Source organism: Aplidium turbinatum, chromosome 1 (genome assembly GCF_918807975.1).
Source record: "Aplidium turbinatum chromosome 1, kaAplTurb1.1, whole genome shotgun sequence".
Classification (NCBI taxonomy): Eukaryota; Metazoa; Chordata; class Ascidiacea; order Aplousobranchia; family Polyclinidae; genus Aplidium; species Aplidium turbinatum.
The window spans coordinates 50,172,900-50,186,892 of NC_137472.1; positions in this window are offsets into that span (position 1 = coordinate 50,172,900).

Genomic DNA, 13,993 nt, shown 5'->3' on the forward strand with positions numbered 1-13,993 from the left:
AATTAATTAAGAAAAGCAAAACCCACCCATAAATTAATTATCGATATCACTTGCAACACAGTCTAAAGCAGGGGTTCCCAACCTGGGGCCATGGTCCCCTAGTGGACCATGAGTTTTTTCAAGGGGGCCATGAAAAATAATAATTTTTTTAATTTATCATCTCTAAATGTCCACTCCAACACTATATAACAAAACATAAATTAAAATTTGATAAAAATACTACGATAGTAGTAGCGGCTACATTTTGCCCAAATCTTCATGAAATAGTCTTTTAATTCCTGGTTGTTTCAAAAATAATAATATAAGATAGTGACTGTATGAACAAGTTTTTTAATTAAAATGACATTTCTTAATTTTTTCAAGAGGTTGAAAAAAATAGGGGAGCCCTTGATTTTTCAAAGGGGGCCGCACTGTAAAAAAAAGGTTGGAAACCCCTGGCCTAAAGGAAGCAGTAGTTTTTAACGTGAAAATTGTTTTCAAACAGATAGCTAGTAGGGCTGCATTCTTGAACACATCAAGGGTTTGTGACCAGCTCTTTCTCAAAGCAACGATCAGCCTTCTTCGCACGCTTTTATAACCTCCGTTTGACTGTGCCCATTATTTTTCTTGTTTACAGGCTAGTGCATCGTTTTTGTATTGAGTAGAAGGTTTGTTTAATTTAAAAAAAAAACTTCCCAAAACCTGACACCTGCTTACCCGTACATCATTAACATAGTCGTTTTAAACATCTCGGGCTTTTGACAAATTTGGTTGTTTCTGTTTTTGCAATTTAGTGTTTTGTTCTGCTTGGCGGAGAAAGAATGATTGGTTTGGTCGGTTTTGAATCTTTATCCTCGAACTGACAAAGTCTTGAATCTTGATAATTTATTCCTGGAAGTTTCGCATGCTTGTTGACTGTTGAGGTTTTTGACGCAGGGCCGGTTACCGAGATTGTCAGAGTGAAGTTTCCAATTGTTGAAGTGTTGTTGCCGGGGAATTATTCCATCCATGAGGTGCCGCTGAATGGAGAGCAGTCCTGAAATGCGTTGCTCAAGCGCACACCCCGAGAGTCGAACCAGCACCGCGTGATTTTGAGCCGGGCGGATGGATGGATGGTCATTTTATTTTTGTTTGGATGCGAAACGCCGAAACATACATAAAACAAAAACTGACAGTGTGCATCCAATGAGAGAGCGCGAAAGACCGTGGCCCTGAAGGCGTAGGAGGTCGTCGAGTCTGCACTCTCTCATTCAGATAGTTATACGAAAGAAAGTATTGCGTTGTTAATTTTGTTGCAAATTGACACAAAAAAGAAGGAAGGAAGAACAGAAAAAAACAAAACAAATACAGATAAGTTTACTACAAACAATAATAACAATTAACATAGTCAGGTAGTGGATGTCATTTTTATAGCTCTTGATTATTGAAGAAGTGTTTTTTGCACATTTTACTGAAATATTTGAAGCCTTTGTTCATGTTTTTTTTCATATTTTGAGGTAAACAGTCCCATACCTTGATTCCCATGCATTTTAAACTTTTTTGAAATAATTGGGTATTTGCCAGTTTAGTATAAAGTGAATTGGAACTTGAACGTCGGGTGTTATACGAATGAATAGATGATACATGTGTAAAGAAAGTTTTGAAGTTTTCCGGTAGTTTATTATTATAAAATTTGTACATAAATTTGCTTATTTCTAGTTTATAAGTAGAATTAACAGTTAGTATTTTATTTTCTTGATAGAGTGGCAGTAATTTAGTTTTTATTTCAAATGCTCCTGTAACGATTTTAATTATCTTATTTTGTCTAACGCGTAGGGGAGACCGGGGCTAAAAGTAACAGGGGTAAGTTGTAACACTATCATTTTCTCCCCAACTAAACAGAAAAATGTATTTTTCTATTGCGCCCTCTATCAAGTGTATTGTAGCTAAGTTACAGATAAACCCTCGTTTCAATATCTCTCCGTACAGTTGAGTTATAACGAAAAGCATTTTTTGCCTACTGAAAGTAAAATTTTAGAAAAATAAACTTGTAGTTACTACGACAAGAAAAAGTAAGCTAAAGGGCTGGTCTTTTTTTTTTTGATATAACCATTTACTTAGGTATTTAAAAAATTAAAGGTGACCAAAAATATGTGGCATTTTATTGGTGAAATATCGAACAGTTCATGGCTAACTGCTATTGGGGCAAGATGTAACAAGAGCTGTGTTATGTTCTTTGGCAGTAAATGAGCTAGATTACTTGGTAACTGTTACAATTATGCGTAATTATAAAAGAAAAAGTGAACGTGGGAAGATTCCACCTGCTGTATTAAAACGTGCTGCTGAGGAAGCCATCACTGGAAATGAGTCTATTCGAAAAATTGCCAAAGATTACAACATATGCCATGTGACTTTGTACAGACTGGTTAAGAAAGTTAAAGGTAAACTTAACTAGCCTACCTAAGATAGCTTACTGATTGTAAGAAAAAACATTGAACACCTGTAGGCCTATGTCTTTCGAGCGTATTCGAACAGTAGACCGGGAGAAAATTGGGTCAGGTGTGAAAAGTGCCATGGTTGGTCGCATTCTCAATGTACCGAGGGATTGCCAAAGTATTATTGTCACCTTTGTGAGGAGTAAAGGAAAAATGTGAATTTTTGAAATGCCTGTTATATTGTGTGCAGTTTTGCTTCAGTGTGTACCTTCTGGTGAAAATTTTCTGACCTTGAGGAATGAATAAACCTTTCTTGAAGAAAAGTGAATGTTTAGTAAAGTGTTTGCTATTTATTCGCAGGAAAAATATTCTGTTACAACTTGCCTCTGCCTGTATTACAACTTGCCCCAGATCCGGGGCAAGTTGTAACGCCCGATTAAAGTTTTTCTAGGCCAATTTTCTCAAAATCCTTCATATATATCACAGGGCTTTAGGTGGAATAATATGCGTAAATAGTCTACCTATACAACTAATCTCCAAAAAATTCGCTCAGACTTGTTTTTACAGACATATAATAAATAATTCAAAAAATGTTACAACTAGCCCCGGTCTCCCCTAACCACTGAGCTAACGGACGCGTAACCACTGAGCTAACGAGGCGGACCTGAACTAACGGGGAGTAATTTTTGACTTGCAAACTGGAGTGGCATAGTAGCCTAGAGTATTATAGTTGTAGGATTAAATTACTAGTCCCAACGTCTTAAGTGCGGTAACTAATTGCTCTGGAGAAAGATCATTTTCAAAATTGAAGTTAATTAACAACTATCTGCGAAACACGATGGGGCTACACTATTTAACTTTTTTGAATATTGAAAATGACGTTCTGAAGTCACTGAACTCGTCTAAAATAATTGCCAAATTTGCCGACATCAAACAGCGTCGAAAAGACCTTTGAATGATATTGTTAAAGTTTTACATTTTTCCTTGCAAATAAGACATTACCGGTACATTAGACTTTTATTATTTTTGTTGTTGTAAAATGTAGATCAAATCTATAAAATATTTACTTACTTCTCGGTCATTAGGCTATCTGTACGTCAAATCAATCTGCTACAGACCCCGCACGGCCAATCCGTTACTGTGTCCAGGGAGTACTTTTGGACCCGGGCCCGGCATAATTTTAGAGGCCGGAGAGTTGGAAGGAACCACTTCGTATTCCTTGGTTTAGTCAGATTTTTTTAAAGAGTCTTGATTTGAAGTCCAAAGATCTCATTGGCACCGGGCCCAAATTATTCTCTCAGCAGTCCTGAATAGAGCACTTTGAAGTTAGCATGTCCGTTTTGCCCTGCCTTTGTTCTAAACGGTTAGAGAGGGTAGTGGCATTAACAGCAACTTTACCGGTATGTAAAAGTTTGTGAAAATTCAATGGTACTTGAGTATACTGGTGTTGGGCGTTAGTTGTTTTAGCTACAAATCCTGCTATCTGATGCACTGAATCTACCTAAGGACGGATCAGTCACTCATATTGTTTGTAAGAATGGAAGGAGTAAAGTCATTGCCAGAATGCCGTCGGAGCCGTTCGTTTCAAACATTGTTTTGTTGTCTTAAGAAAATCTTTTTTTTTCAATATAATTGTCTAATCCTCTTCTAGTGAAATTCTGCTTACTATATGACGTCATGCGCAGACTGTTTGCCAACCAAACTATGTCATGACGGCAAAATACTGAGCAAACTGCACGGTGAACGAGATTAGGGCAAATTGTTATAGCAAATTTAAAACTTTTTTAGCGTTTCATGAGGCAGCAAACCGAGTTTAGACGGAATTACAGTTGAGCTTATCAGTAAAAATTGTTGAAGCATTTTAAAAAAGGTCTAGTAGGGGCTAATGAAAGTAATAAATGAAAATTAAGCTATAGGCCTAGGTTACCTACTTTAAAACGTTACGGTTGTTTTCTACAAGAAAATACAACTCTGTTAACATTTGAAACCAAAAAGACAATATGTGCCTTTAAATTCGTACACCGAGGACAACATTTGATATTGGCTCCGTATTGACTTATTTTAAAGATAATAGAATAAGAAAAATACATTAGTTTATGAACGTAAAATGTGCGTTGCCTCACCGCAGCAACAAAGTTGTGTTCAAAGTTGCTCCAGTCTTATCGTCTATGAATTTATACTTTCACATATTCTTGTTTTGAAAAGCCTTAACAATTGTGAAACAGTTCAGACAAAAAAGAGTTGGTTAGTTGCACGTTCACGTGGAGTACGACAATATAATTATGGTGTGTGATTATCAAGTAAAATAATGATATAATTCACACATCTTTTTTTTTCAATTTGATCAATTGTCTCATAAACAAGTAAACGAAAAACAAAGATATATGTTTTTGCTAGAATATTATTAAAAATACGAGCTTGCAATATCATACAAAAAAAGTTTTATGCACAGTTTGAGGTGCGCTGTTTAAGCAAAATACTGCTGTATTGGACTAGCAAGAGGTTATTTCTTTAGCCGTCATGCCTTTTACTTAAACTATTCATCATCGGAGTGAATGTCATCTTTCTTGCAGAGCGAAGAATCCCCAGATACGTTTTTAATTTTTGTCCACATCTCTTTAGCAGATTTTACGGCATCATCAAACAGTTTTTGATCTTTCGACAGTATCTTCGCCATCGCGTATTCAAACTTACTCCAGTTCTCTTCTTTAAACTCCGGAATACGTTGTTCCCTGAGGACAGTGGCAATTGTTATCACATAGTGACGACAGTTATTTTCCATCAGCTTATAATCTTTCAAATTTCCCTTTGTAGCTTTGTCCATACTGTGGAATAAATTTATGGCATTTTGCTTCTCCTCTTCACTTTCAATCGACAATTTCATGAAGCTGGTTTTTTCAAGTTGTTTTTTGTCATCAAAGGCACAAATGCTTACAGAAGGTTTGAGTGGTATATTTCCAACAGCGCGCCTGGCCCAGCTGAACAATGAACTGAAGAAAATCTTTAATGAATCGATCGAACTTCGTGCTCCTGCTGACATATCTGCACCAAAATCCATCACAAACTTGGGCACGTCATTAAACGTAAACAATACTCCGGTATGTTCTAGACTCCCACGATTCTGAAACCAACCTACTTCCATAGTTTTGTATCTCGAATCCCAAATGTATTTCACAATCTTCTCTGACCCCTCTTTGTACGATTTCCCCATTACCCCTTGATTTATTGATGATGACATTTTTTTTATTGTAATAGGTCAAAAGGCCTACAGCTAGGCCACTATTTAAAACCTGAAAATGATAAAAAAAAACGTCTTGAAGGTTAATGCGTAAGTTATATACACCTCTGTTGAATTAGTACCCTACATCTCCGTCTCCAAGTTGCTGGGCTGCTGTTGGTGCATATTCGTATTCTGAGAAATATTATTGTGAGGCTCCTTTAAACTATATAACTTTCAGCCAGGGCCGGATTAAGGGTTTATGGGGCCCTGGGCTGAGCTGAAAGTGGGGGCCCTTGTTAAGTGACATTTTTCGCTAAAAAGGTTATCAATCAATGACGCTAAAAGCATTTCTCAGCAGCTGGGGGCTCCTCCTCATAACCCCGAGTTGTGTGTATTGTGTAGTTGGTACTGTGCTTTTGCTGCGATTGGGATCGATTAAGGCGATTAAACATAAACATTATTTTTAGAACAACAAAATGACATAATTTGTTTAATGCTGACTTTATTAGAGGGGCGCAAACTCTCAAACTTACCCGAGCGATGCCACTATTTTGTAGGTACGCCACTGTTCTCTAGTTGTCTTTTTGAAAGCAAAACCAATCATTTTGGAGCAGATCAACAAACGTATCCGTTTGTGAGATAGGCTATCACTGTTCAAAGTGAACTCGATCCTTTCTCCACAATTTTTGGTGGCAACATTTTCAATACAAATTGCTTATAGGCGATTATTGATATAGCCTACTATCAGAGATGTACGTATACGCCGCAAATTCTACGCCGTAGACTTGCAGCGTAGACTTTTTGTTTACGCTAACGCTTGCGGCCACATTTTTTTGGATAGTTTGCGCTTGAGGCTACGCCGTAAAGTTTTCGCGGTTTTTTAGCGCATAGCGTCAACGCATACTTTTTAATGTATTTTTTTCGCTGCAACACGCCAATACCTTCCAGCGCTGCAGTTGAAAGAATGTTTTCAATGGGCAAAGACATATTGGAACCAAAACACAGAAAAATGTCAGATGAACACTTTCAGATGCTTGTGTTTCTTAGTGGAAATTCAAAATAAAACTTGTTTGTTTCGAGTGGTTTATACGGTGTGAATGTTTGGCACCTAACAAACAAAATGAGTTTACGCTAGTGTATGCGCTGAAGCTGACGCCGCCAACTTTTTTTACAAGTTACGTTGACGCATAGGGCGTATGGTTTTTCGAACGTTTGCGTTTACGCTGACGGCGTCAATATTTTTTGTATGCGCGTACATCACTGCCTACTATACGATAACATGTTCATTTTGTGCAATACTGTACTGTTCAAAACAAACAATTTTGCCTCGAGAAAATTGTGAAGAAAAACCTGGTTAATTTTCAACAGTATTTCTTGGGAAAAGATTCTTTTTCTGGTTGAAAAGCAAATTTAGCAATGACAATAAACTTTTAGTGCTTGGTTTGAATGGTGTCGAATAGCCTACCGTATTTACTTGATTGTAAGCCGCGGCTTAGCCTATAACTTTTTTTTCCATCATGTTTGCGCTTAACTTCAAGGGCGGCTTACAATCAAAGGCGGCTTACATTTTTTCTTTTTGCCTTTTTCCTTGTCGACTTTGCCATAGATGTTTTGCCATACTGCGGTGTCTGATGCCGACAATTGTAAAGTTGTGACGTGCATTTAAAATTGTCACATGCATTTATGACGTGTATTCGAAAGAAAAAAAGGAGTTGTCAGTTTTATTTATGGTCAGGGTTGCCAACCTTGCGGTTTTCAAAATTAAATTGTAAAATTATAAGATCATATAACAGTATTTGCGGCTTACATTCAAGGGCGGCTTACAGTAAATTTCTAACACTATCACATGCGGCTTACAATCAAGGGCGGCTTACAATCAAGCGCGGCTTACAATCAAGTAAATACGGTACTTAAACACAAAACTGTTGAGATACAGAGCGATCAAAATAAGCTTAATCGTTTCACAAAAAACTAAACGTTTGTTTTTGGCCGCAACTGTATGTATGAACTGTAAATTGTTTGTCAGCTTCACACAAATAAAAGCAGAATCATCAGCACTTTTCACTTTGAAAAATTCTGCAAAATGCGCTGTTTCAGTTGGAAAATTGGCTTCGAAACCCATGGGATATTCCTTCATCAATGCAACAGTAGCTTGATGAATCTCGTTAGGGCTAAGATCCGACAGTTTTGAAATGAAACCAAACTTACTTTCGACGTCAGGGTATGCTTTCAAACGCTTATCCAGTTCTGCAGATAATTTGTTAATTATGGCAAGATACATTTCAACTCTAAATTTATCTCTTGGGCGAAAAAATCGTTGGCTCTGTAGAGGGCTCATCAAAATGCCTATAACGGTGGGTTTGAATTCGTTTTGAAGAACTTGCGTAGGTGTTGGATCCACATTTCTTCTTACCTTTTTCTTCATACGTTTCACAGTTGGATCTTTCGCTTTTGACAAAGCTCATGAGACTTTGTAACAACTGTAGCCTACTGCATTATTCAAACACAATCCACTTTTTTGAAGAGACACAGTGCTGTGTCAAGGGGGGGGCCAAGGGGGGCCCGGGCCCACCATCTCAGGGGGCCCACAAGTAATAGACTTTTGCGCGTCAGTGGCATGTTTTTTAGCTGCTAAAGTTTACTGCGTGTACTTCCATTGAGAAGATAATTTAGGTCCGGTACCAATGAGATGCCGGGCCTGGGCCCTTATACCAAAATATCTCAAAAATCACCATATTATCTTGAATCAAAGTTAAAATAGGCTGCGACAACATTAGTAAAATCATTTGTATTTGAAACAAAACAGGTTGGTTGCAATTGAATACTTGAAATCAAGAAGGGCCCAATTCCCACAAAGGTGTGTTTAAAATAAATGTGTTGTAGTTATTTTGTGATGGAATTTCAGGGGGCCCACAGGTAATAGACTTTTGCGTTTCAGTAACAATGTGTTTTTTAGCTGTTAAAGTTTACTGCGTGTAGCCTACTTGTCCATTAAGAAGATAATTTAGGCCCGGTACCAATGAGATGCTGGGCCCTTATACCAAAACATCTCTAAAAACACCACATTACGGTATCTTAAAGAAAAGTTAAAATATCACAACATTAGTAAAATTAGCCTACCTGTATTTGAAATAAAACAGGTTGGTTGCAATTGAATACGGTACTTGAAGTCAAGACGGGCCCAATTCCCACAAAGATGTGTTTAAGATAAATGTGTTTTAATTATTTTGGTTGTTTATTTTTTCGTATTTTGTGGTAAAACTCTGGAATTGGCAACTATTGAACTGAAACCACTTTATACACTGGTAGGATCACCATACTTTGTAAGCTACTGTTGAACCACGAAGTAGACAGCTCATTTTAAAATGATTGTCATAAATGGGCAAATTATATAAGACATTTGCATAACTTAATTGTAATGCCTTGTCTAAATTTTGCAAAAGCATAGATTGAAACCTTTCTTTAGCATACCGGGTAAGGTGAAAGCGTTCATGTTTTGTAGGTTAGCTTCTCTTTAGCATAAACTTTAAGAGTGAGATACGATTGATTTTGAAGTCTGCCAATAACTAAACAAGACACATAAAATACTATTTGTAATACTGGACTAGCTGAAAGTTTGGTTGGTCTATTGATATCCCTTTTAACAATAAAGTATTTTTCTACATCTACTGGTATAACTTGCAAGGTATATAAAAGTCTTTTTTGAAGTGTCATAAGCTGCATTAAGGCTGTTGCACTTTTAGCTTCACGTTTTGGTTTTACAGGGTGTTTTGTTTTCTTAAGCCTAACTTCAAAGTGAATGTTACTGGTTTACAACTGGTAGTCTAGTTCTAGAATGGTGTAACCTTGCTATGTACCAAGATTTCGTTCAGCATTTCATAAAGAAGATGTCTTGTTTGAGCTAGCGACATTCTTGCTTTGAACATTTCAGATTTATAAACAAAACTCTTAAAGAGGAATTCTTTGAAATGGCTGACCATGGAGGTTTGTCAGAACCAAGCAAACTTTGCTTTGCCATTATTGCCATTGAAGTACATTCGTTTACTATGATTACCAATGGTGCAGACGTGCTGCAAAAGTTTTGCAGAAGTTCCAAACAAGGGAATGTTTTTCTCAAAGCTCTTTGCATAGTTTTTTTTTCAAGAGTTATGTTGAGCCAAATGTTAAACCTTGAATGTACCAGAAACCATGAAGCATTTAATGCGATCTTTACCCATGTCTTTAATTGCTGTGGTAAGAACCAGATAAAGTGACCAGCAGGCCACAAGCTGAAGAACGACCACCAAAAGTAAGGCAAACAATTCAAAAACTGACCTCAAAGGTCAGCAAGTAATAAGCGGACAGCGAACATTGAGTAGTGTAATAATCAATTCACCTGCCTTTAGATGTAGGCCATAAAAATGTTTGTCTTATTTGTAGTCTATTCCATTTCTGCAGTCATATTTTGTTTACTGCTAAAAAATTGTAAACAGTAAACAAAATAGCATTTCTCATAGATTAATTAGCATTTCATTTTTAGCATTGACAATCCCGTAATTATAAATATCCCTGACTTTACAGAGGTAGCTATCAGCAAGCGTAACCAGCATACATTTAGATACCAGTATAATAAGTATTTTATGACAGTTGCCAGGATTTTGTTTGTGATTTCAAATCGTTGCTGCTTTATATTTCATTTCTTTCATTCCAAGCACAGATGAAGCTATAACTTGACAGACCTGTGTTTACTATAAGTTATATTTCTGCTGTGTTCTGTACACTGCTGGGTTGATTGTTTTAACTAGGTAGTAGTTATTGTGCAGTAAGCATTACGACATTTCATTAAGCACCAGTAACCTATGAAGGCTTTCTGAGTACTGCAAAGTTGTCAGTGAGTAATGAAGCTGTTAGACCTTACCTAGAAACCTCTTAACTAGTGTTGCACTGTAAATATTGCTCCGTTTTGTTAAAGTTCATAGTAATTTTCTTATGTATGCTGTGATTCCTGTGAAGTAGTTGCAACATGTGATAAAGTTATTAAACTTCATCTACATAAGTCAGCATTCATGCCCATGCACCATTCCAATAACAGCTGTTTTTAGCATGACCAATGGTGTTTGCATATGAAAAAAATAATTACATGTAGTAAAGTTAATTCAACAGTTAGATTACAGCAACTGCTGCTCATAATAATTGTGCTTCTTAAATTCAACAACCACAATGTTCCAAAAATAAAGCAATTAATAAAAAAAATGTTTTAGTGAAATATAGCATGATTAACAACAGGTTTCTAATAATAGTGTATCTTGTGTGAGTAGGCCTAGTTAATAAACCATGTACGCCATTCTGTGCTGTTATAAATTAACACTGTTCTGTTGTGAATTGAAAGTATATCACTAGATTGGTAACTACTGTTTTTATCATACTAAAGTTCCTGATTATGCGCATTTGAGTTTTGAGTACACTTGAGTTTTCATGCTAGCATTTTGAATGGGTACTTGGGTAGCTTTTTGAAAGTATTGTAATGGTGAGTGGTTTAATCAATCAATCACTGGTTTATGTTTTTTCACAAAATATTACATCAAATGCACTGGTACATTACATAAAAGTGAGAGAGGAAGGAAGCGAAAGACCTTATGAGGTCACCAAGTCAGCCTCCACCCCGGTGATCCTATAAGGCAAAACATAATTACCACTTGGTGAAAGTGTTAAAATGTTGTTTGTTAAAGCATTTATGAATTCACTTTTTTTTGCACTTCTAAACTGTTTTGCTATGTTATGGCTATACATTTAAAAATAATAGGTTAGTGAAATTTCAAATGCCTATTGTAATTTTTGGAAAAAATTGCTTTCAAATGTAACTAACCTCTAACCAATTTAAAATTCTCATAATTTTGTCAATTCTTGTTCGATATTAAAATTGTATAACTCAGTGTGATAAGCATGTCAAATTTTTATGCTAACTTCTACTGTGTGATATAAGATCTGGGTTGAATGACCCCTACGCTTCATGATCGTTGCCAGTATGTTTAGAAATCGTTAACACTTTTGGCTTTCATTGCAAGCAAAGGTGTAGCTACGACTTGATAGACCTGTGTTTGCTCTTATTATTGTATTGTTTTCTCAACTGGTGAGAAAGTCTAGTGAAGTGAACCACCTTTCCATATCAGTGCAGTTAACATACACACTATGTTATCATAAGTCGCTTGCCGATAAGGGGCCCAAAATTATTTTGGCCCCGGGGCCCACCAAGGGCTTAACACAGCACTGAAGAGACAGGTTTGTTTTTTGAAATCTTTTCAAAATTGCACTATACATTTCAAGCAAAATAGCTGTCTCCAGTTGTTTCAACTTTTTTACAAATCCTTCTCCTTCGACTTTGCTCTCTCGAGCTTGAGCATCATCAGAGGCTAATTCTTCAAGCGCTAAAATGGTCTCATTGTATCCTTTGTTTAACTTTAATGCACTGACTGCATCATATCTAACTGACCATCTTGTATCAGATAATGTCTTTAAAACCAGCAAACCATCTAGGAATGTTCAATGGACTTGCCAACGATGAGTAGACGAGACGAGCCATGAATACAATCCATCAAAAAAATCCGTACCATTTCAGGATATGAAAGTAGCAAATAAATATGTTTTTGTTAAAAAAAAATGAATAACTGGGGCAGGGGTGCTGCAGCACATATGGGCGAGCCGCCCCTGCTTGTTTGAGATACGAATTAAAACAGCAATCTCCAGCTGTGCAACTAAAAAAATTAATAGATTTTTTCTTTAAGGTGGGGGTCCTGGGCTTCAGCCCAGTCCGCCCCCCCCCCCCCCCCCCCTTAATCCGGCACTGCTTTCAGCATTTGTGCTGCTGTAATAAAAATCAATTTAGAAAGAGTTGTGACAACAAGTCTACGAGCTATTGTGTTTGATTGATACTTTGGTTGACGTATCGCCAAAAAAATTACTTCATCTCCTTGAATTGCTAAATATGGTGCTAAACTACTAAAGTAGCCTATCTTTGTCACTTGCACGAATTAATCAGCTTTAACAGAATTTCGGAAACAAAAACAACAAACTTTGCAAAACTTTCTGACTTGGGTGTCGTCCTAATTACTGGGGCTACCATGGATCAGTGGTGCGGTGCTACCGAAGCTCAAATCCACTGAAAACAAAGAACTTGATAACACTGCTACTAGTGAAGGTTTTTGTCATTTCTTCAAGTCCAGTGGAGCCCCAGTATCTACAAAATTGCCGTTACACGTTTTGATAGGTCTACTCAACCGTAATAAATAACATGGTAACTTAACAACACAAAACTTGGAAGTTTGGTAATCTACTAAACAACAAACTTGACTTGCTTGCTTAGCCTATAACTGTTAAATGTGAGATGCTCTGTGTAGCCTACTTGGATAGGTTTTAAGTATATCGGTATTAGTTGAATATTAACACAATAAACTTTGTGAGATTGTGTCAAGTGCTAACAGTGAAACCAAAAGTAGGCTACAAACTTTGTGTGTCCAACATCTGGAATAGTAGCGTAGCGCCTAAAGGGGTTCGGGGAAGGGGCACGTGCTCCCCAATCATTTTGAAGTTGCAGTGAAATTTTTCATTATTATTTAAAAAAAAAAAATCTACAGTTGGTTTGAAAATATCCTCAATTATAAAGTATCAAAGAGGGGGGCTTTTCTGTTTTCAAAACTTGAATGCTAGTTAAAAAAACAAACATTAGTGACATTCCAAATACGTCAATAAGTTGGTGTTTTTAAAAGCATTGTTACAAATAAAGTATTTATACAAACGCATTTATGACATTAGGATCGTTTTTCGGTCAAATCAAAGTTTTTTCGTCTTTTGTTGTCAGCGGAGGTCAATAAGTTCAAAATCAGTAGAGGTTTGCTGTTTTGCCACCTGCAGACTTTATTAATTTTAAGATTAAAGGTAGTTTACGAGTTTCTGCTAAAGTCTGTATCCTCGTTGGTTTTGACTAAGGAAACTTTTCTATTTTTGTGAACCAACCCAGCGAACTGTCCACTTGAAGCGGTTGACTGTCTCGTATCATTAGATCATTTCATTAGTATAAGCCTCGTCCTCGTTACTCAACGCAACAAACAGTCTGTTGCTTTTGACATGATCATATCGAGGATGCTGTGATAGCGAAAGCGATTTATGATTAAAAAGTGAGGTTGGTAAACTGTTTGTTGCGTTGAGTAACAAGACTTATACTCGTTGACGTTGGTTTTGGTGTCAACCATGCCTAATTCTAAGGCGCAGTGATAACCATTTTGTGCAATGATAACCAAAATTGTGCAGTGATAAACTACAAAATGCGTAATGATAAAATAAGTGTTTTTTGGCCAAATAATAAACAACGCATAGTTAACACAAGGTAGATTTTTTTATGTTGTCA